We start from the raw sequence: 24,043 nt of genomic DNA on the forward strand, positions 1-24,043 counted from the left end.
GGGGGGGGCAAGAGAAACGTAGCAATTGACTTGGGTTAACAGTGTGCACAAGCATCATTGAGTTATCCCAAGAAGCAAAAATGGCTATCATCATAAAGAAAAAAAGAATCAAACTGGGCATCCGGGCATCCGGCCATTATATAAAGTTTAGACTTTAGAGCAATCCAATGCATGAGGCGCCTGGTACTTTAGGGTTTGGAAGATAGAAAGGGCAAGTGTGCAGAGACATACCCCTGCTGTTTCCAAATTAGTTATGGCCAGGCAAGGGGTGTGCTTTTTGAGGTATATTTACAACTAGAATCTGCTGGCTCTTATTGATTAAAAAACAAGGGGGTAAGGGTAGGTGAAGTTCAGCTCAAAAAGGCTAAAGACAACCATGATATGTGCACCTTTGATTGGAAACTCCAGGTCGCTTGGGTTTTGGGAAGGATGGTAAGGGGTATTCTGCCCCTTTCATGAATGAATATGTTATGGCCTCGAATGCATTAGCAATGAAAGATTGAACTGTTTGGAAACAACCTCGTTTATGAAGCAAGGGATAAGGTTGTGTACACTTGTACCTCCCAGAGCTTATAGTAGTGGTAGTCTCATGCTTTAGATTGCTCAATACTACATATGATGGGTGGAAAAACATATTGCTTCTTTTTTTTTCTTTTGATGATAGCTTAGTTTGCTTCTTGGGATAACTCAATGAATCATGTGCTCACTGTTACCCCAAGTCAATGGCTAGGTTTCTCTACCAAAAAAAAAATGGCTACGTTTCTATTTAAACCTCTCTAGTCCTGCAGGATTACTCAAAAATTAGGATTTAGACTTAAGAAAATTTGCGTACACTTTATTTGATCAATATCTTAGAACCTTGAGTTCAAGCAACTATTGGGGCGCCCCTGTTTTGGAATGCTAGTTGTATGCCTGTTTGGTTGTCTTGGATAGAGAGAGGTGGTTCTACCTCTGTTTCCTGGAAGCCAAGGCTATCTTCCTTTGGATGGGAATAGATAACCAGGAGAAGAAGAAGCGTCAGCAAGAAAAGCAGGTGGAATTTCCTGTTTTTGTTGCAGCTTAAACCATATATAGACCTAAATTTTATCTTTTGAACTTTTAGCATTCCATTTCAGCAAGAGGACCTGGAGCCATAGAGCCCCGAATTGTAAAGGGAGAAACTGAAGTTTAAAGATTAAATGTCAAGGACAAACTTCTTCGTTCATGAAAGTGACTTTATCATGTGGGAGACCTTTGGTTGCGCACTTACGAGTAAAGAGAAGTGAAATCATTCTTGAAAGAAAAAACGAAAGATCCGTAATCGTGATAACTTTATCATTTTTTTTTTTAATAAAAAAATTCTGATAAATATATTTTCAGATGTAAATTTTGTTTTATTTTAAGAATTGGATTGTAAAACAAAGTGAAATTTAATGATTGAATTTGATATTTTTTGGAGTTAGTTAAGCTTGCACTATCATGTGAGATTATCAGTGAGACAAGGATTACAAAATTTTCCAACATTTGTTTAAATTGAATTTCACTTCCCTTCTCTATATTTCCCCCGCAGCCAAACGCTTAAGGTTGGTAAAGTTTTAAGTAAACAGGTAATACACATCTTTATATTGGGTAGTTTGGTAAAATTGAGAACTTGATTTTGTGTAATCAAATAATCATAATAAAGATGCCAATTGAATGGTGGTGGTTGATTAGGATCAGAGCAAAAAGGGCTAGGCCTTTTTTCGTGTGTTAAATTGTGGAATGGGAGAGAGCCATGATGAGTCCCAAGGGTTCCTTGGAGTCGTTTTCGTCTCTTGATAGGCCTTCAGTAAGTGGTGGGCTCAATAAACAGATACGTCCAGCCCAATTCCTGTTGTGTAAGTCTGTCAGTTGATGGGAGGCAGAGGCTGGTATATGGGCTACTTACAAGGCACCGCATCATCTTGTGGGACCATGACTAAATGAATCCAGGGGAAAAAAATCGTCTGCAATTCGGATCTGGTACAATTCTGTGAAATACCACTTTTAGGGGGTGACACGTGTATTGATACTAATGCAATGGTCCAAATCTCATTTAAAATGACTCTTCACTGATTTAAGGTTTTATTAGTTGCACCATATCTGGACCATTGCATTGGTATCAATACACGTATCACCCTCTGAATGTGGTATTTCATGGAATTGTACGAGATCGGAATTGCAGACGATTTCAACCCGAATCCAGGAGTTTGTATTAATTTACGTTATCCAAACAGGACAGCATTATTTGAGGCACTGAAATGTCAAAATCACCCTTCATCCTTCTTGGGAAAAGAATATCCTCATCTAATTTCCCTATTCTTTAAAACACGTGATTTATTTAACTCACTTAGGTTCCGGTTGATTGCAAAAGAAAAAAAATGAAGGAAAAGGGGTGTGGGGGGTGCACAAGGCTCTTGCGACTGTAGGGTTTGGGGAGAGTTATATAATATACATAACCTTAACTCCGCTTTCAGAGAGGCTATTTCTTGATTCGAACCCACGCCACTAGGTCACAATGGAAAACTTGCCACTGTGTTAAGGTTTTCCCAATAAAGATTACAAAAGTAGAAATTTTATAATCATTACTTTGTGTTTCATAAATTTCATAACATATCATATTTGGTTATTAAATTTTAATTTATTTAAAATTTTCTTTTTCAAATATGATAAAACTTTTACAGTATCGATTATAAAAAAATTCCTATTTATTTTCAAAAGTAATTTCACTTCTCTATACTTATATCCAAATAAAACTTTAAGGCTTGATTTACCTCTAAAAAACCTATAATCATTATGGATGAACATAATTACGTACTTGAGGTTAAGGACCTTATAGTTATAGAGGTAAAAATAACAATAATAACTATCACAATGATTTTATTGTAATAACACAGGTGCAGGGAGGGGAATTGAGTTCAGATCCCCTCACAAATGTTAAAGTGAATGTACACTTTAGGTACGAACATATATTACACTTACTACCATTTAAAGGGTGAAAAGAAGTTTTATGAAAACAAAAAGGACAGAGGTTGGCACATGAAGTGTAAGCTCAGCTGAACATACATAGAGAGAATCTGAAAGGGTTGCTTTTGAATGAATTTTATTGGGAACTTAGGATAATGGGTTTAATCAGGAAGCTGGTGGGGTCCGTTGGGGGAAAAAAATCGTCTGTAATTCCGATCTCGTACAAGTCCATGAAATACCACCTTCAGGGGGTGACACGTGTATTGATACTAATGCAATGGTCCAGATCTAATTGAAATGATTCTTCATTGATTTAAGGTTTTATTAGTTATACCAGATATGGATCATTGCATAGGTATTAATACACATGTCACCTCCTGAAGATGGTATTTCACGGAATTGTATGAGATCGGAATTACAGACGATTTCAAACCGTCTGTTGGGTATGCTTATTTGGCTGGAATCAAGGCGATCACTGTTCACGGATACGCTTTGGGAAGTGGAATCTATAATAATGTGTACAGAACCAAAATCCGAGGAATCGAAGAATCGCATAAGGGAATGAGAATTGGGCGATTTGTTTGTGACTTTGGGATCTGGGTTGTTCCCCATATTTAAGAAGAAGAAGAATAAGAAAATTAAAAGATGTTGTGAAGACCCTCTTTCGCTTGATACTTGATAGTGTTGTTGGGAAACAGAGCAACCGATGTCATCAATGGCTACCAGGAGACCTCTACTGTATGCATTGAAGAGGATCTGCGAGGGGAGGAGTTTCTGTGATCTTCCTGAAGGAAGCCCTTCCTATTCTCAAGAACTCATCAATAAGGAATATGAATGTAGCGCTCACAAGTTTGTCCTCTCTCTCTCTCTCTCTCTCACGTCAAAATGATAAAAGAGTCACAGTAGTAACATTATACTATTTCAGGCTTAATATTTTTTAGTTGCTGGGTTTTATATTCTACTTTGATTCTGTCGTTTATCTTCTTAATCCACATACATACCCTGCAGGCAAACAAGAGTTATAGTTTTGTTCTTGCTTTTGTCAATTTCCCATAAAGTGATGTGCTTCTAATGTGGGTTTTCTTCAGTATTTGCTTTGTTCGTTTTAAATGTGAATCTACATTGGCTAAATGTTTATGTTCTGCCTTGGTGGGTGATCGACATAAAGCAATCAGATGATTGAAGCGTGTAACTGATGTCTTTTGATTATATCGATTTTCCATAAGAAGTCTGTTCAAGATTTAAGTCTTTTAACATTTTTGAATTGTTATAATGAAAGTAAAATAATTTCCAATTGAGATTTCCGTTAAGACTTGTGGGCTATCTAGGTGGAACTCTGGTGCTAGCCAGTCTCTTTGCTTCATATAGTCCATGCCCTCACAGACAAGCATCATGCCCATTAACACTTTCCGCATTTAAGCAATACTACTTAATGAATTGGACAAGGTCTGTTTTACATTTTGATCACTGATTGAGTTCTTGAAGATTTTGACATGAGAGAATGTCTTCATTTTACAATGTTTTGGAAGCTAATTAGAGCCAAAGTAGCACTTAGGACAACTTTGATATTAAAAACCTATGAGAAATGGGCTTATATGAGTAGCACATCACACATTTTTCCAATTGAATGATTTAAGCTATAGGACTTTGGCATGGAAATTCACCTAATAATCTGATCCTTATTAAATTGTTATACTTTTACATTGCAAGTTTAGAACCTCAAATGCAACCTTCTCCTTTGGGAAGTCATTGATTGGACATTGTCCCAAATTTTATAAATCCAAATTTAACATCCAAAGAGGACCCAAGGATACATATATTGCATGAGACCTTTTCTAAGGGCAAGACTATTATTAGGCATAGCAGAGTCCCATCTAGCCTCTACAGCATAGTTGTCAAGCCGACTGGGCGACCAAGGCGTTGGAGGGGCTAGGCACTCTATGTGTGTGCAGTGTATGACTATATGTAATATATCAATGATAGTTTTATGTAATTCTTATATGCAACAGAGAAGACATATCAGTGCAATATGATATAATTATGCTAGTAATGATCTAATATGAGAAAACCAACGTATAATATGATATAGTATAAGCATATTCATCAAAAAATAAAGCAACAAACATAAATCAACATAAACTCGTGAAGGGCCAACAAGGTGTGTTTTTTCCCTGGACCCAATAAAGAGCCTGGATGCTTAGACGGTGCCTAGGCTATGCCTTGACAACTATGCTCTAAACAAAGAAAGAGTCGATTAGTGAAGCAGCCAGATTAGACAACCTGCCAGTGATGGCACCAAAACTAAGACTGAAACTTGAACTAGGGCTTCAGATATGAAAGATATAGGTTACTTCAAAGAAAATTGTTCGATTCAATTCTGAACCAGCACCGTAATTCAGTCGAGTGTTTCTTACTCTTTAATTGAGATCATGGTTGAGAAAACAGACATTTCTCTCTTATTTTGGTTGATGTTACAAGTATCGGTTGTACCTCTGTCCAGAATTGCAATATAGGTTCATAATTCAGGTATAAAAGCAAACCAAATAAAGAAGAAGCATAATAGAAATCCCTATAGCAGTTGGCTGCAATCAATCAGGATATACGAGCAGAGATCTAATCGTATCTAGCAATCAAGAATACACAAGTTGAAATAAAGTATTAGAACTTTGGGGTTAGAGGAGAGTCAGTGAGGTTTCATTGTGCTCAGTTCCTTCTCTTTGTTATGATATATGTATTACTTTGGGCTCCCTTTTGCCTTTTGGTAATCCTTTATGATTGTCTTCATTTTGTCTTTTTACCTTCGGCTTGGTGCCTGTGTCCTATTCTAAGATATTCTGTTGGATTGAAATGCAGTTACCATCCAATACCTGTGGTATTTTCTCAAGCAAAGGGATCATGTGTATGGGATCCTGAAGGCTGCAAATATCTGGATTTTCTCTCTGCTTACTCTGCAGTGAATCAGGTCATTCTTCTTAATACTAAATGAGCTATTGATTTGGAATCATAAATCTAAGAAGCAACTTATTTTGGTTAGTTTTGAGTAACAATTTGGGCAGGACCTACAAAACATGCCTTATGTTACATAGAATACCATGTTCAATCCACACTTAGACTGCATAAATCTTGTTTTATGTTTTACCAAAACCTTAAATTCTCTTTTTTCACTATGAAGTTTGCAATTCCTATGAATGCACATGAAAACAGCTCCAATTTTTTAGTGAATTCTTTCCACTTGGTTCTACTCACTTCCCTTTTGTTTTGAATCTGAAATTTTCAACTCCAAAATATGACATCCGAATTAGCAAGTGCTGATCCAATTACTGCATGGGCCAGGCAGTTCACCGGTTTGGTTTGACATTTCCCAATGCAACTTCTCATCCAGCAGGGCTCAGGTTACGCATCTTCCCTGGTCAGTGGTTATTGAGACTCAACCCAGATCAACAACGCCAGCCCCAAAATGTGCAAAGGCAATCAGTAAAAAAGAATATATATATATATATATATATTTATTGAGAATATTTTTGACTATAGCTAATAAACACATGCTGCTGACCTTTTTTTGTGATTATAACTTGATGTAAAATTCACCTGTGACTTATGTGTTGCAGGGACATTGCCATCCAAAGGTCATGAAGGCCTTGGTTGAACAGGCTGAAAGGCTCACCCTCAGCTCTAGGGCCTTTTATAATGATAAATTCCCACTATTTGCAGAGCGGCTGAATAGCATCTTTGGTTATGACATGGTGCTACCAATGAATACTGGAGCTGAAGGTGTAGAAACAGCTCTTAAATTGGCAAGAAAGAAAATGGGGTTATGAAAAGAAAAATATTCCCAAGGATAAGGTATGAAGCACTTAATCAACCATGGAGTATCTAAGTCTATCAGTGATGATGATTTTCTTGGTTACCCTTGGTGTTCAAATACAATATTCGAAATAAACTGATGATTGTGGTTCCAAATTTATGTTTTACCTTTTTGGCTGTGTCGTATGAAGTACTGTTAGAACTTATTGGCATATCTAATGTGATCTGCTTGATAGTATTGCTAGAAAATGATCCTTGGCAAACAACAAGATTGCTGGGTTCTTCTGCATTGGGCCTCTTGGAACATTTAGAGCCCTTATTAATTTGTATAGGCATGCGTATTAATTCAATTTCAGAGTAATTTATTTTTCCTTTCTGATTGAAGACTTTGATGCATAACAAAATGGAAGGAAGTGTAGCTTTATGAATTGGGTAAGGTCTTTTGAAAGGAGAATGAAGAGAAAATGTAAAATTCCAAAATCCATCATCTTTAGCCATTCTAGGTTTCCATTCCAAAGTTAGCCCCCAAGCTAACCTTTCTTTTTCCTATATGTTACATAATCTAGCAGGTAACCATGAAGCCCTGGTTTTCCATTACCGTGAAGTGGTTAACTCAAATGCTATGGGAGCTCCTGGATAAAGAAGAAACTTAATGATTGGGAGAGTGAGGAGGGTTCAGTTCATGTTCTGGTATAATTTCTATTAAATCACAATAGGAAGGTTTTTCCAGAGATCAACCTTCATCTCACCTAGTTTCCATGGTTTAGATCAATGGGATATCTCTTCTAACGTTTAGTTTTTCATGTGGTATGCTTTCCTGGATAAAATTCTTACCATTAGCCCGCTTATCTCACAATATATATCTTAATGAAATGTGGAGTTGGTGCCTCTCATCTTTGTTTTTATTTTATTATTTGTATTTGGCCACACTGGAGGTGTGGCATTACATACTCAGCCCCATTAATGCGGTTCAGGGAAGTTACTTTAGGGTCAATGAGCTCATTCGTAGCTGGAATATCAGGTTGTAGACCCTTGGGGCACAAACTTGTGAGGTCTTATCCTTTCATCAATTTTGTGGTGCATTTGTCTTGAAAGAACAGAAGGTCCTCTGAGAACAATGTCTTCAGTCATATTAAGTAGCTGATAAAGGTGTTTTATGGGTAATATCTTGTAGAGCATTTGTATTTTTCGATGGATGAGATACATGTTAACTGGTATAAGTTTTTTTGTCTTGCTTTGTTTCACAGGACCTTGTAATGCATAGAGTGGCCCTTTGTATCTTGTTGGCTGGTTTACACCTTCTTAATAAAGTATCTTAGGATTTATGTGTGTATTTATATATTACATTCATTTGTTAATGTTTATTGATGAGTAACCTGTAATTTCTTGTGAAAAATCAAAAGAGTAATCTCGTAAGAATTGAAGGCCCAAATTTTACTTGGCATTATGATAGTCAAGTTAGAATCACTCCATAACTCAGTTGACATTCCTGAACTGCATATCTATTTACATTTTTTGTGGGACATAGGGGTGAATGGCAATTGATCAAGTCTTCAGTATTTAGTTCAGTTTTGTGGGGAAAGAGTCCAACTAACCACCTCCATTCAAACTGAGTCATGTTCAGGCTATTATTGTCTCATGTTGTTGCTGCTTCCATGGTCGTACCATTGGTGTTATTTCTATGAGTTGTGACAATGAAGCTACTCGTGGTTTTGGACCCTTGTTACCTGGCCATCTTAAAGTTGATTTTGGTGACGCTGAAATGCTTGAGAACATCTTCAAAGGTATATAAATAAGATATTATACTGAACCATGGTTCTGTTTGTGTCATGAGTTTCTATCAGTTTCAAGTCACCGCTGAAGAAACCACAAGTGTGAAAATCCAAAGAATAAACATCATACACGTGCTAGTACTAGCTATTTGGTGGTCTACGATCCGGTAGATCAGATATGCAAAAATATTCCTAATAAGATCATCTTCATCCTTCTTTTTATTCGTATGTCAAAAAGTACGGTATAGGTTGTATATTTATAATCATGTTATTAAATTGTATATGAGCCATTTGGATGATTGGGTCCAGTTTTTTGCATATGATCCACCTATACAGATTTTCCTTTGGAAAATAAGCATTATAGCCAAGAAGTCTAATAATTTTCTTCTTTTCTGGAATGCAGAAAAAGGAGTTCGGATTGCTGGTTTTTTGTTTGAACCCATTCAAGGGGAGGCTGGGGTTTGTCTACTTGGGATAGGAACTTATCATAGGCTATATAGACGATGCTTCTATTTTCCTCCTCTTTGAACCTGAATCCAGTGCAGATATTTTATTAGGGCCGCCTAATTAAAATTCCAAATACTTATTTTATAAATGAGAAAAAGATCCCCACGATGCTGGAGTGGGGATTCCTTCCCACACTCTCACATAATCAGATGTGGGGCCTACACATAAAACTCTCTCTCTTTAGACAAAATGTGGGTCCCATCTTCTCATTGGTGCGATTTTCACTTGGCGTTGTTGGAAACCTCAGCCCTTTATAAATATATAGTTGTGTACTTTTTCTAAAAGTTTGAGTAAATTCTTCCTTGTTAATTGGATCTCAATGTTTTATCCCTTTTCCCCTAGGTTATAGTTCCATCAGATGGTTATCTAAAAACTGTGAGAGACCTATGCTCAAAACACAATGTTCTAATGATCGCCGATGAAATACAAACTGGAATAGCACGCACCGGAAAAATGCTGGCTTGTGACTGGGAAGATGTTCAACCTGATGTTGTGGTATGACCTTTTAATCTATTTATCTGTGAACAACACCCTACAATTTGTCAAGGAGAATACACCTTTATTATATTTGTGTTGCTTCCATTAATTGACATGGATACACATGTAAACACTTATCTTGTGTCTTTGTTTAGAAGTTTCTTCATTTTTTAAAATTTAATTTTCCCATCTATTTTTGTATTTCTTTCTATAAATTATTTTCTTTTTTGGGGGTAAGCACCATGATTTTTAATTTCTTATTTCTTTAGAGAGATTTAAAGAGTGTGACAATTTGTTTGGATGACATGCAACAATGCAAGGTTGTCTAGATCATTCAAGGAGTTGATTTTTTCTCATTTTCACACGTCCTCTCTAGTCGATAGTTCATTATAAAATTTATTGCATCTGCACCATAGAAATGGAATCTGTGTAATGGGAAGCTTAAACTGCAATGCTGTTTCGTTTTGATAGTTCCTTTTATTAGACTATATAACAACCGTGTACAAAAAGGTCCATGTATCTGATCAAAGAGCTGCCAATCAATGCTTGTCTTATTAGATGTCAGAGGGAAAAAAAATATGTATTTGGTAGTTTGGATGAGAATCCAAAATCAATTCTGCTTAGTAATTAGATTTTTTTCACTGATGGAATTACTGTCTGTTCCACTATGTCCTTTCAAGAATGAAATAATATGTTATAAGACTATATGCTATGGATGGCCAAATAAGCATGAACTCATGCTGTCTACATTCACCTGCCATATTTATGTGCAAATATGTTCTGACATGTCTGAGCTCTACATATGTATCATTAGACTTTTACTATATGTGAATACCTAATTATGCTGTCTCATTAAGGATTCACTCTTTCATGCTTTGATTTTTAATTACTTTATCCATATTTATCTGATTAAGATCCTAGGAAAAGCAATAGGTGCGGGTGTCATACCAGTAGTTCCGTGCTTGCAGACAATGATATAATGCTGTGCATCAAACCTGGAGAGCATGGAAGGTTTGTTGGTTCTAATGATTTCTTGTCCCAAAATTTTCTTAATCTACTGTTGCAGCAAGTGCAAATTATATTTTTTGGATGCATTGGACTAGGAGCTTTAGCCATGTCAAACCACTTCATTCTAGTACAAGATACCATACCTGAGTTTTATCTCTGCCATACCCATGTTTCTTAATCTACTGCAAAGAAACATGTTCTCCAAATCTTCATCATGTCATGCTGCTTAATCCTTATTCTGTTCTTGTTATAAGGGTTTGAGTTGGACAAAGTTGGGTTGTGCACTTGATGAAATTTGAATAGGACCAAGACTTGAGGACCCAGACTATGCAGTTCAAATTTAAGCCTGAATTTTTCAATTGCCAGCTCAATTTGTATCCCTACTTTGGGATCTAATAATAAATCATGCTATGTTGATGTGAAAACATTGCCATGATTATTGATAACAACTCCGATCATCTGGTTATTAAGTCTGCTTAGTGTACTGGTCACAAGGAGAATAGTAAGTGAGATGATAGTTAATTTAGAATGAACTGAAGATCCAGCTCTGCAGAAAACAATATACACGGTTTAGGACTAAGATTTACTTTCCTTTTGATGTGGTCTTCGGTTCAGTTAGAAGCCAGGTTTTGTATGTGACAAATTCCATAGATTCCTCAACCAACGGTGTTACACTCAGTAATCAGCATACATTTCAATTGCCTATAATCATACATACACCTATCTTGGTATCGTTATTAGGTTTTATTTTTTGGTAGATCATATGAGCCTCTGATTTGATTGTTTTCAGCACCTTTGGTGGAAATCCTTTGGCAAGTGCAGTGGCCATTGCCTCACTAAATGTCATCATTGAGGAGGGACTTGTTGAGAGGCATGGAATATTTCATCTCCTATGATATCTTCAAGATAATAAAACCTAATGATCAGACTCCAAATTGCACCAGTATTTCATATCTGAGAAAGTGCCATGTCTTGTCTAGACACCGAAAGAAGTCTAGCGATTTCTGTAGGCATTAAAAGTGATTAATTTCTCAGTATATTACTCTGTTTAGTGTTTCAGCTTTTTTTTTCTTCTTCTTCTTCAGTGCGTAGTTAAAACTTAGAAGGGATTTATGTATTTGGAAAAGTTAAATCTTGCTCACTTGAATCTACTTGATCAGGTTTTTAGTGCTGCATCTTATTTTCTGAATTGAAACAGAAAAAGAAAGTGATTGTTGTTACTCCATCACTTTATAGGGCTGCAAAGTTGGGCCAGGAATTGAGGCATCAGCTTGTGGAGGTTCAGCAACAATTTCCTCACTTGGTAAAGGAAGTACGAGGAAAAGGTTTGCTTAATGCTGTGGAGCTCAATGGCAAGATTATGTTCCCTGTTTCTGCTTATGATATCTGTCTCAAGCTGAAAGATAGAGGAATTCTAGCAAAGCCAACGCACGACACTATAATTCGACTAACCCCACCCCTCTCCATGAGGTAAGTAATGATTCATTCATCCTCAAATCCTATCTAAGATATATGGTGACAGCACCATTGAGGTTTCTTTTGTTGACCACCATACTTTGGCTTTTGACTTGAATCATTTTGGATACCTTTTTTTCATGTGATAAAATGCCACAAGTTTATACCATTTGTGGTTTTACTACCTTGATATATATGGACTCCTGGTGGTCAAGTGCTAAGCTATTTTTCTTTCCTTCCCAGAGTTGATAGTCTAGATTGGATACTGAGATTTTGTAGGTCTTACGAATTTCTGGCCATTTCCAGTCCAAGGGCTGACCCACCACTATGAAATGCAAGGATAGATGTATGGGTAGGCAACATTTTAGTAGTTGGTGTAGTCACCATCAGTCTCTAGTGCTTAGCATCTCCTAGATTTTATTTTTGTGCAACCATGGTAACCTTATTACACTCAGAATTTTTTTAATTGAACATCATTTCATAGACTTACCAGAGCATACACCCCAGGCTTTTGTATTATTGAATAATTTCATTAGTTATCAGGTTAATAGGGAAAAATTAATTTGTCACACTTCCAGATTACCTAGGATTTAACATATAATTACCAAAATTTCATAGGGCAAGCATAGTGTAGGAACAGTTTACATGGAATAAGGAAGAATTCCATCTTGAAACTGAAATATCTTCTCATTTTTGTACTGGCCACACAGGATTTTTCTCTCTGTAAAATTTCTTTCATGGATAACTTCGAAATGGATGACCTGGATACATGGGCAAATGAGAATGGTCATTTTTAGTGGGATTTTATTTGTTTACTTATTTTTCTTGCATTGTATTTCCATTTTTGTAACTCAAATTTCTTATTTACAGTTTCACCTTTTTATTCTTTACACTAGGAAAAATATAGTATTTTTATCTCCATGACCATGATGATAATACTACTCCGTAACATGCCAATGGTGCGAATTCCATGCTCGTCAGAGAATTCTAACAACCAAAAATCATTATAACCTGCTTGCAAAACAGAAGCGGTCCACCAAAGCATTGTCCCAACTAAAATCTAATCTTTTGGCATTTTAATCAGGTTAATATTGTGACAGATCTCCCAAGATGAAACCCACCACTAGTAAAGATTTACAATGTGCAAGAATATATCATTAGTGAAAAGGGTTATGTAGTATTCTCTGTTGGTGTACGATGTCTTGTATTCCATCGCAGTTTAATCCAGGGAGTAATGGTGCAGCACCTTGACAGGTAGGACGGCGGTCCCGCTCGAATTTTTTATTTGAGGGCAATTGTGTACTTTCCGGATTAGGGTTTTTTCGCTATATATTTGTAGCAAGGGTTTCTTTCTCTGTAATGTAAGCAATACTAAGAGGTGTGAGGGTGAGCGTTGTAATCCTATTCTCCATTAATGGTGAAGCAGGATCTCATCTCACCGGGGACGTAGGTAACCTTGCCGAACCTCGTAAAATCCGTGTGCATTGTTTGTTCTGTTTATCCATTATCTTCTGCATCGTTTTAGGGTTGCGTTTCTACATTCTCTTGCCGTGCATGCCCATAACATATGATTGTATCAATTTATTGTGGCCTTCTTGGTAAGACTGCCTCGGTTCCATAATATATTGTGGCCCTTGACTTGGTTCTTACTACTTGCATGTCTATTTACAGTTCAGAGGAGCTCCAAGAAGCTTCCAAAGCACTACATAAGGTTATGGAGATTGACCTACCAAAGATGCAGCAGCAGAAACCAGAAGCGGTAGTTGCAGCAGTCTCTGATGTTTGTGACCGGTGTGGTCGAAATATGTATTGACTCTTCAGATTAAGATATCTGGCTCCAATATGAATTTGTACCCCATGCCATGATTCCTGCATAGCTCTACACAATCCTCCTCTGATGCCAGCAATGAGGACCTATGAAAGAAGGAGGAAGAGAGGAGTCGGTCAGGGAAAGGACAGCTAAGGGGCCAACGATTTTGCTTTGATGGGATTTAGTAGTTTCTATTTTCAGTAGTTTCTAATTCCTAGTCTCTATTTTCAGTTTTAGTAACTAGTAGACCTTCTATTCTGATAGTTTCCAATTTCAGGTTTTACTAACTATTTTAGTTTCTAAATTGTAACCTCTCCAATCAAAGTTATAAATAAAGAGGAGGGCTCACATAAGCCTCCACAATTTTTTGAACAAAAAAATTATGTTGTTGTTGCTTCTTCTCTGAGAACTTGCTTTGTGTTTGATCAAAGTGGTGGAATAGTGTGCAATCCGGTGACTCTTTGCGGTGTGAAGTCCAGGAGGTTCCCTTCAAGTTATTTCTTTCTTCTCTTCCATAGTACTCAAATTGATATAGATCTGATCTACTTCTACAGGTATTTAATTACTTCCTCTCAGTTCTGCCCCAGAGAAAGAGGGTTCTGTGAGAATATTTCAGGTTCTGCCCAAACCAATCCCACCTTCAGTTTGGGCTGGTTCTGGTTGTTCTTCTGATTATAAAATCCTACAGTTGAGAGCTTGGTTAGTCTCCCTATCCTAGTCTACATTACCCTCCCCCCAAACCCCCCAAAAAGAAGTGTCTCAAGGTCAAGACTCTACTTATAAAATCTGCATTTCCATTTTGGGAGTAAGAAATGTCTTATAAAAGAAAAACGGTGAAGAACGTCTATAGATGGGCCTCTGAATCTTCCTCAATGATGTAAGGACTATCACCTGGAAGCTCATTTATCTAGAACCGCATGAACCTGTATCAGGATCCCGTATTCATTTTTGGTTGAGCCACTCTGTCCAGGAATTGCTTGAGAAACAACTGCTGCTCTGAGGTGAGTTTTCTTTGGTTCTAAGTTTTTTGAATTATATATCACTGGTGACATGAATATATTCATCAAATAATATTGATAGAAACATGAAAAACTGGTGCTCATTTTATGCATTAGTGACTCAGTGAGTGTCTTGAAGATGGTTGATCTAGTTCATATTGTTTTTCTATTTATTTATTTACTGTTTGGTATATTGCTTGGGATCCAGTCTCCCTACACCATGGGTGAATAAAGAATCTCCTCACCATGAGAATCTGAGCCCTTTAATTAGCACGGGGGAGGGGTATCGCCGACCTTGTATAATAGGGGTGGGATTGGACGTGTCTCATCACCAGGGGAGATGAGATTTCCTCTTCTCCTTGGGTGAAGGAAAAGAAAATTTCTACAAAGCTTCATGTTGATTTATGCTGTGTGGATCTCCTTTTTATAAAAAACAAAAAAGGAAGGGAGCATTTTCCTGATTACATCTGGTAATTCAAAACCCATATATCTCTTTTGTATATGCTCTTTGGCTCTATTTTTGGCAAGTTGTCATTTGTGAAAGAGCTTGGTATTTGCAGATCTGTAAGAAAGAGAAGGTCTTAGGTACCAGAATTATAAGATATAATCAGAGTTTATGAATCCTTGTGCTTCATCTCTACAAGATAAATATAATCATAATTTTCATTCATATCCTACCTTAATATCTATTAGTAACACTTTAAATAGTTTAATAGATTTTTCTTACTTTTCTTTTAACAGATTATATGAAAAAATAGACCAGTTAGGACCTAGAGCAAAAACGGAACCACCATTTACTGCTCGTTTTAAATTTGTCGTGATATCAACGATTAACAATCCAACAGTCCAACCAAATAATCAAGACTATGATTATCCTTATTATAGGGAAGTCTTAGATCATTGAAAATATAGATATAAAGAGTCTTCAGACCCAACTGAACAAAAAAAACTTTTAAACATGATGCAAGTTTTCTATACTAAACACGAATCAGTTTTTAGAGAACATGCATATATGTTGTTTAGTGATGATGAATATGAGAATGACATCCAAGCCATCACAGATCATCAATCAGACAAGCCAGAAACAATGGATGAGTCTTCAAATAAAAAAGAAGAGCTAGCTACAGACCAACCTGAGTCTAGCTCTAAATCGAAACGAAAAATTTCTTCCAACGATCATCTTGAAAATGATCCCGAGTTTCCTCCTTAATATAGAGTCCGAACTAATTTTGATGATAATAACATCTTCACTACTAAAGAAGAAGATGATCCAACTCCAACATCTTTCTACCAAAGGAGAGATAATTTAAACAAAACCAATATTGTGTCAGGAGGAACCTATCTGGACCTGACCCATATACCCTTTAAAGACTATGAATCAACAATTGATGATTAGGTACAAACTTTTGGTATAATGATAACCAATCACAAGAATTTATGGTCTAAAGAAAAATTCTTTGAATACATTGCAGGAAGCTTATAAGGAGATGTTTTGCAATTTATTCAAAAATACCAAAACACGGATGCAGGAACAGCTAATAAGGCTGAACTTCTAGCTAACTTTGCTAGCTGGGAAGACATCTTTCAAGAATTTACTAAAATTATAAAAACAGAATTCTGTAGTACCAGATCATTGGAAGACTTTGTAAAAACATACATGCATTATTATCATCTGTTAGATGGCACACATTCTAACCATTGGCTACAACAATTCTTCCCACAACTACCATCACCTTGGGATGAATTATGTATAAAAAATTATTTTGAATATCTCACAAGTTCGAGAAGTTCAGATACCCTAGGAAATCGAATTAATTTCTTTTTCCGTCTTATTATTGATAATTGCCTCAAAGCTAAAGCAGCCAAGGCAATTAAACATAAAATTAACATAGTTTTATATCGAAGATATTATTCAGCCAATTATGAGTTTGGTAAACCACCTTCTCATTATAAACCTCCAACAAGCAAAATGGAAGCCTTGGAAAAATAGGTTTCAATCGAAAAACAAATTTTCAAATAGGCATTTTGCACGTAAACAACCTACAAAACCCAAATCAACAGGACAATGTAAATCTAAAAATATTGTTGTTGCTTTCTTTGCAATGTATTAGGCCATTTTGCAAATGAATGTCTCAACCAAAAAAATAATCATAAAAAATAATAAAATTTATGGAACAAAACCAATTTGATGTTATTTTTGAAATAGAGATTTTTTATTCTGAAGACATTCTTTATGAATTAGAAACTACTTGGACTTCTGCTTGTTCTGACTCAGATGTCGAATTTGTTTTTATAATGAACACTACCACTGCTTCTTAATCCCCTGAAGAGGCATAATTACAACAAGTTCCACAATAGGAATAAAACTTTGTTGCTTTGTTTGACCTTGTTAGAGAAGATGTTACGATCAATGATTCTTGTCTATTATCTTGTCTATATAACAAACATAAAAACCTTTCTTATTCAAAGGTTTACAAATCCTCTAAATTAAATCTCTGGACCATTAGATTTTTTGATCAAGCTAGTGGAAACACCACTACTTGGGGAACTGATGAAAATACATTAGAATTTTTTATTTTTAATATTAATCAAATAAAAAGATTGCAGAAGAAACACCCTCAACTGCGATATATTCATATAGGTTTAATACAAATTGAAATTACATCTTTATTTAGGCAGGGATTGGACATACCAAATATTGCTGCCCTATTTGATAAAAAATTTATAAAAAATCCTATGAAAGCTCTCATAGGAGGAATGGAGTCTAATATGATACACAGCCATATTTGGTTCAAAATTAAACCAAACTATTTTGTCTCTATCACAGACCCTGCAATTTGTGATTCAGTAATTCTGAAGATTAAAACCCAAAATTTAGAAATGAGATATGACAGTCATAATCTTGCGGTCTCATGGAAATGTCTTCATGAACTTACTAACATGACGTATACAAAGCTACAACAAGCTGATAAAAGAATAGTTGAGATCTTTGAACCCCGTGCCCATGAAACAGAATTAGAACCAAGGCTTTTAAATTGACATGATTTAAAGCTTCCAGAAAATTGGCTTTTGACAGATATTCTGCCAAAACCTCAAGCACCGCCAAGGATTCTTCAAACCTTTGATATCTTGGCTTTTGGAGACACTCTATATCTCAAAAGAAGATTTTTGTTTTCCACCCCCGGTGAAGGATCGTCTTCATTGTCTTCTATCTAAGGAAGGAATTCAATTTCTGAATATCCTCCTTATAATCCACAATTTTTTAGAAGCTACGATCCCACCCAGTCTTCTAAACAATCAGATACCCAATCTGAAGCCGAATCAAATACGTTTTCATACCATAAATATACATTAGAAGATAACAAAGAAGAAAAAGAAGAAATCATATTGTCGTTAAATCAAGAAAATAAACATATTTATGTAAAATGCATCTTTAAATTCCCACAATTTGAAGAATATAGCCTTGATGTTCTTATTGACATAGGAGCGACACACACAGTTTGTCAGTGGAATACAATCCCTAAACACTATTGGGAAAAAATGGAAAAACCAATCTATGTCCATGGTGTTACAGGACCTTTGGCTACTTTAGAATACAAAGCTCATAAAGTACCAATTTAATTGAATAATATACAATTTATTATTCCCAAAATCCTTTGTTTTCCCTTTATGTATGGTGATTTCATTCTAGAGAATACCTTTTTACAAAATCATCTTCCTTTAACAGTTTTATATAATTATGTTTAAATAACTTTAAATTCTACTGAGGTGATGATACCTATTCTCCCTCGACACAACTTTTTTATTGAGAAAGGTTTTAAACCAAAACCAATTGTTAAAACTTTGGAACCCAATCATTGGATTTATCAAGAATTATCTGAAAACTTTAGTGACACTCCATTAAAGTTATGGGAAAAAAACCCATGCTTTTGCCATATTCAAATCGATGATCCACAAAAGATCATTAGAGTAAAACCAATTTTATATTTTGAAGAAGATATAAAAGAATTTGATACTCAATTAAAAGAGTTACAAGAACTCAAATTAATTGAGCCATCAACAAGTCTTCACACCAGTCCAGCAATTATGGTACGTAACCATACTGAACAAGTACAAGGAAAAGCCCGTGTGGTAATCAACTATAAGAGGCTTAATCAAAACATTATTTTCGATGGATACCTCATCCCGAGAAAAAAATGTTCTTATTCATAAGACCAAAACCGATAAATATTTTAGCAAATTTGACTACAAATCAGGGTTTTGGCAAATCAAATTGACTGAAGAGAGTAAACCACTCACAGCTTTTATTGTCCCATTTAATAAACATTATCAATGGACAATTATGCCTTTTGGTCTTAATACAACCCCTCAAATTTTTCAAAGATGGATAGACTCTATATTTGGAGATTTACCTTTAGTGGCAGTATATATTGATGATATTATTATTTTCTCTTCTACTAAGAAAGAACACCAAGATCATCTAAAACAAATCTCTCAATTATTCCAACAACATGGAATAATTTTAAATCTAAAAAAAATTGAATTAGAGAAAACCTCTATCAATTTTCTTGGACTCATTCTAACACAAAACGGGTTACAATTACAAGATCATATTTTAGGAAAAATAAAAGAGTTTTCTGATAGACTGTATGATAAGAAACACTTGCAATAATTTATAGGAATTCTCAATTATGGACAAAATTTTATTAAGGACCTCTCTAAAAAAGAAAGACCATTACTGAAAAAATTATACGAAGATAATGAATGGACATGGAATGATTCTGACACATAGGTCATCCAACAAATAAAGAAGGGGCTAACACACTTTCCTCCAATATATTTTCCTACTCTAGGTGACTTCCTCATCTTAGAAACCGATGCTTCTAATGAGCATTGGGGAGCAGTATTAAAAGCCCGTCCCTTGAAAAATCCAACAGATGAATAAGTTTGTGGATACAATTCAGGAAAATTCATGTATACACAAATACTTTATATTATATTTGAAAAAAAACTTTTAGCTCTTCTTTTTGGATTACAAAAATTCAAAATTTTTCTTATAATAGAAAAACGATTTTTAATATGGACCGATAATCAGGTAGTTCGCAACTTTTTGAAATCCAAAAGACGCGAAGAAAATGTCAGAAGAATTAGTTGGTATAATGAAATTAGTCAATATAAATTTGAAGTAGAATATATTAACAGTTCAATAAATTTTCTTGCAGATTATCTCAATAGACAATGGATAAACAACAAAGCAATAATGGATGGATAACCATCAAAGAAAAAGGCGAGGCAAAAGAATCCTTAAGCAGACTTATTGCAAATGAATATTCTAACAAACCAATGGCACAAAAGCCTTTGGGGAAAAAAATCTTCAGCATCATATACACGACCTGCTAATAAGATTGACCTACCACAAGTTTCGCTTACCCCAAGTGGATCATTTCAGTATTCTCCTACACTAAGAATATCTCAATGAACTCCACTATCTCAGATTCAATGGACACAAACTCCATTATTTCAAACCTCATATTCTCAAATTCAGTGGGCACACAACCCATATGAGACCCCTCTCACTTACCTACAAGTGACTCAGATGCAAAATGATATCAGACTTCGAAATCTCTGACAAAAAGAGCCTGCAGAAGTCTCTGAATTCAAAATCACTGGATTTCATAAACATCAAGGACTCCCCAACGATGTCTATAACATGATTAATCAAGTATGAAAATCACACTCTGGCAATAAGAAAAAGGCTTTCAGACAAGATTTGCATACTCTTTCCACAGCTCTTGCTTAATATTTTGAAAACCACAAACGTTTTCAAGAATTGATCTTCAAAATTATTACCCAAACGAATTTTGATAATGACATTGAATATGAGAAAATAAACAATTTTCTCAAGCTTTTCGAATTTCTCAAGCTACCCAAGGAATGCTTCAAATTTATTAAAAGAAAAATTATCGAAGATAATATTTTTCATTTTAAACAAATATTACAAAAATATCTAAGACTTGTTTTTTCAAGAAAATTATCTTAAAGTTCTTTTTTATCCTTCCACTGGCTCATGGGATATGCACACTATCGAATGGGGACTCTTTGAATGAATTATTTTTTAACCCGACAACATGGAATTTACCCGTCATCCACCCATGATGATGCAAATCATGATTTATCCTGGTTTGGATTTTTAATATTTACTCCTCTTTGAGCTGGTGGGAAAGAGAATATTTTTATTAACCCTATCAAATCTAGATTCTTACTACTGCCAACCAAGATTCATATATTGGACCCCCCCCCAAATTGAAGAAGATGTTAGTCTTGAAATAATCCAAGACAATGAACATCGATAAGTCTGGAAAGGCGCTTTAATAACATTAAGAAGAAAAGCCTTTGAAGCAGTAGGAGACCGGTTTACTATCAAAGTAACTAACGGTCGAAGATTTTTTTGCATAGACATTCATATTGACTATATGGTCAAACCTCAGCAAGAAACTAAAACAAATCAATTTCTTGACAATATTATGGACTTGATACCATTGGACACACCATTGGATTTACTCTTGGATGTCCAATCTAACATTGCCTTACAAGAAACAATGAACGAAGACTTACTCAGTTATGGAGGACACTCTTCAGTAAGAGATTTTGATTCTATAATTGAGCACAACATTGATAATATGATGAAAGTATAAAATGTACCAACTGTATAGAACCATCATGACATCTCACATGACTTTTATAATGATATCACCATGTTTTACTGGAACTATGCAATTATTACCGATACTGTAGCAGGTTACTAGTTAGGGATTTAAGTTACACTGGAATCCACGGATTTCATAGGTTTTTAAATCCAGAGTTTATAAAAGGAGACCCTCTCCTCAGTTGTGATCATCGGTTCTTCTAGTATCACTATTCCTTCTAAAGTTCTTTTGTAAAGTTCTCTTGTTGTGAGTTCTCTTTGTTGTAAGAAATTTTTATTTGTATTTTGCCCTGGCAGTCTCCGGCTAAAGTTGGTATGAGAGTTGCTAAAGTTTTTTGGAAAAGAAAATTTTCACTACAAAGCTTCAAAGCAACACAAATCATCATAAAAGCCAAAGGCATTAATTAGGCACTCTGTGAACTTCAACAAGCCATGGAACTCAAGCTGTAGGACCTAAAGGTCAGAACTGACTGCTTGGTCTTTGAAAAGCTTCTCTATGGAAAAGTTTAAACATTGAAACTGAAAGCACAAGGGCAACATAATGCCCTAGAATGACAACACACATATGACTATGAGCAAAGAAAAATGAGATGTAGACACGGTTTTTCAATTGTCATTCTAGCACAAGTAATATTAAGAATCATATGATATGAATTATAGAGGGTGGACCTCAATGTGGTAAGGTTGTTCCATAATGACCGAGTGATCTTATGACCCTCCTCAGACCCTAATCTTGGATATCTTGAAAATGATCTTGATTAACTTATCGAATTCAATAATTTACTCTTTCATGTAATAATATACCCTCTTACGTAGGATGAGTTTACCTAATTTGTCTTTCCTTCATTTCGTTGGAATAACAATTAGTGGGAGCTTGGCAAAATTGCATGAGACAGATTATTTACTTTAGGATGATAGTGAGCTTTTCCCTAAAAAAAAATTAAAAAAATTAATAATGATATTTATTTTTTTAGAGGATTTATTGTTTGAATTAATGTACAATTAAGAGTATACAGCTCAAATCTATTCAAAATAAGGTTGATTGTTTGAATTGCCAACCCTGGAAAGTCTTATCCAAACTTATTTTTCAAACAATTTATTCTTGTCCGGACATGTTTTTGGCTAGGTTGGATAGAACCAGTCGACCGGGTTGGTAAAATTTTTTGTAAGCCATAATCCAAAAAATATTAAAATTGGGTCAATTCCATTTTCACCCTGACCAATTCCATTTACCCTGACCAATTCCATCTAAGAATTTCCCATGAGGTACTAGTAAGGTTCTAGAATCTAGATACAATAGGTTTCCAAATATGGAAGTCTACCTTTGAATCTCCTCCACAATACCTGACAAGGCAAATCTTTTAGCTATACCGGTGGGGTGGCGGCAAGGTTTTAAAAAACAGAATTAGGAATCGAATTGGTCATGGTCGATTTTGACTCGAATTAGTCGGAATTAATCAGAATCGCTCAGAATTGGCCAGAATTGACTGGATCAATCACAACTTGGCAAATTTGCGTTACTTAAGAATCATGTGCCTGTGTCCAGTTAGAAGGAAAATGAAAGGAACGAAAATTAATAATACCATAAAATTAAAATGGAAACTTTTGTGATGTAAGATTAAAGGACTTGGCATCATAAAGGTAAGAATGTGAAATAGAATCAATAAGTGTCAAATGGATCAGCTTGATCCTTTTATTGGGTTTCAAAAATTTTAGTTGATGATATTAGAACATTATGTAGAAACTTTACAAATGTTAGGTTCTATTTTGTAAAGAGAGACCTGAATTGTGAAGCTCACGTGCTTGCAAAGGGAGCTTCCCTTGTTCGTTTGCCCTAGGTCTGGTGGTTGGAATCACAAAAATTTATTATATATCTTGCTCGTAGTGGGAAAGATTTGTTTGTTTTCTTCAAATAAAATCATTTGGTAGAGGTGCTCCTTCACCTTTTTTTTTCTAGAAAAAGAGGAATCCACATCATTAATGAGTATTGAGAAGGGAGAAATTTATTGGGTGGACCATGCCTTTTATAACTGAACTCCAAAATATTTCAAGGAAAAATGTTCTATGTTCAATATGGTCTATGTCCGCGCTTCCCTATGTCTCTCTCATCGCTCCCAAGAAATAATATCTCTCCTCTTATTAGAGGAGGAGAGTAAGGGTGTCAATTTCTAAATCGAATCGGTAAAATCGGCCGGACCGAACTAATAACAATACGGACCAAATTGAATCGAAGCCTTACTGGTTCGGTTTGATTTCGAGTATTGCAACCCCAAAACCAAACCGAACCGCACCAGAAACTGGATGAACCCGAAACCAAACTGAAATCGGCTCAAAACTCGGACCGAAATCGGAACCAAACTGGTAAGAAACCGAAACACTCTAAAATTCATTAAAAAAATCAAAATTTGCATAGTTTTGTATACATTTGTATGGAAAGTCGAATCCAAACTAGACAAAAAACCAAAACCAATCCGGTTACAAATTGATTTAAAAAACCGAAGACAAATCGAAATCAAACCGCACCGAAACCAAAACCAAACCG

The 24,043-nt window shown here is 35.4% G+C and overlaps 1 pseudogene; it reads left to right on the top strand.

Moving 5' to 3' along the window:
- Positions 1–3,406: 3,406 nt before the first annotated feature.
- Positions 3,407–13,864, top strand: LOC122059812 (annotated as a pseudogene).
- The last annotated feature ends 10,179 nt before the right edge of the window (positions 13,865–24,043 follow it).

This window comes from Macadamia integrifolia, chromosome 13 (assembly GCF_013358625.1).
Source record: "Macadamia integrifolia cultivar HAES 741 chromosome 13, SCU_Mint_v3, whole genome shotgun sequence".
NCBI classification, from domain to species: Eukaryota; Viridiplantae; Streptophyta; class Magnoliopsida; order Proteales; family Proteaceae; genus Macadamia; species Macadamia integrifolia.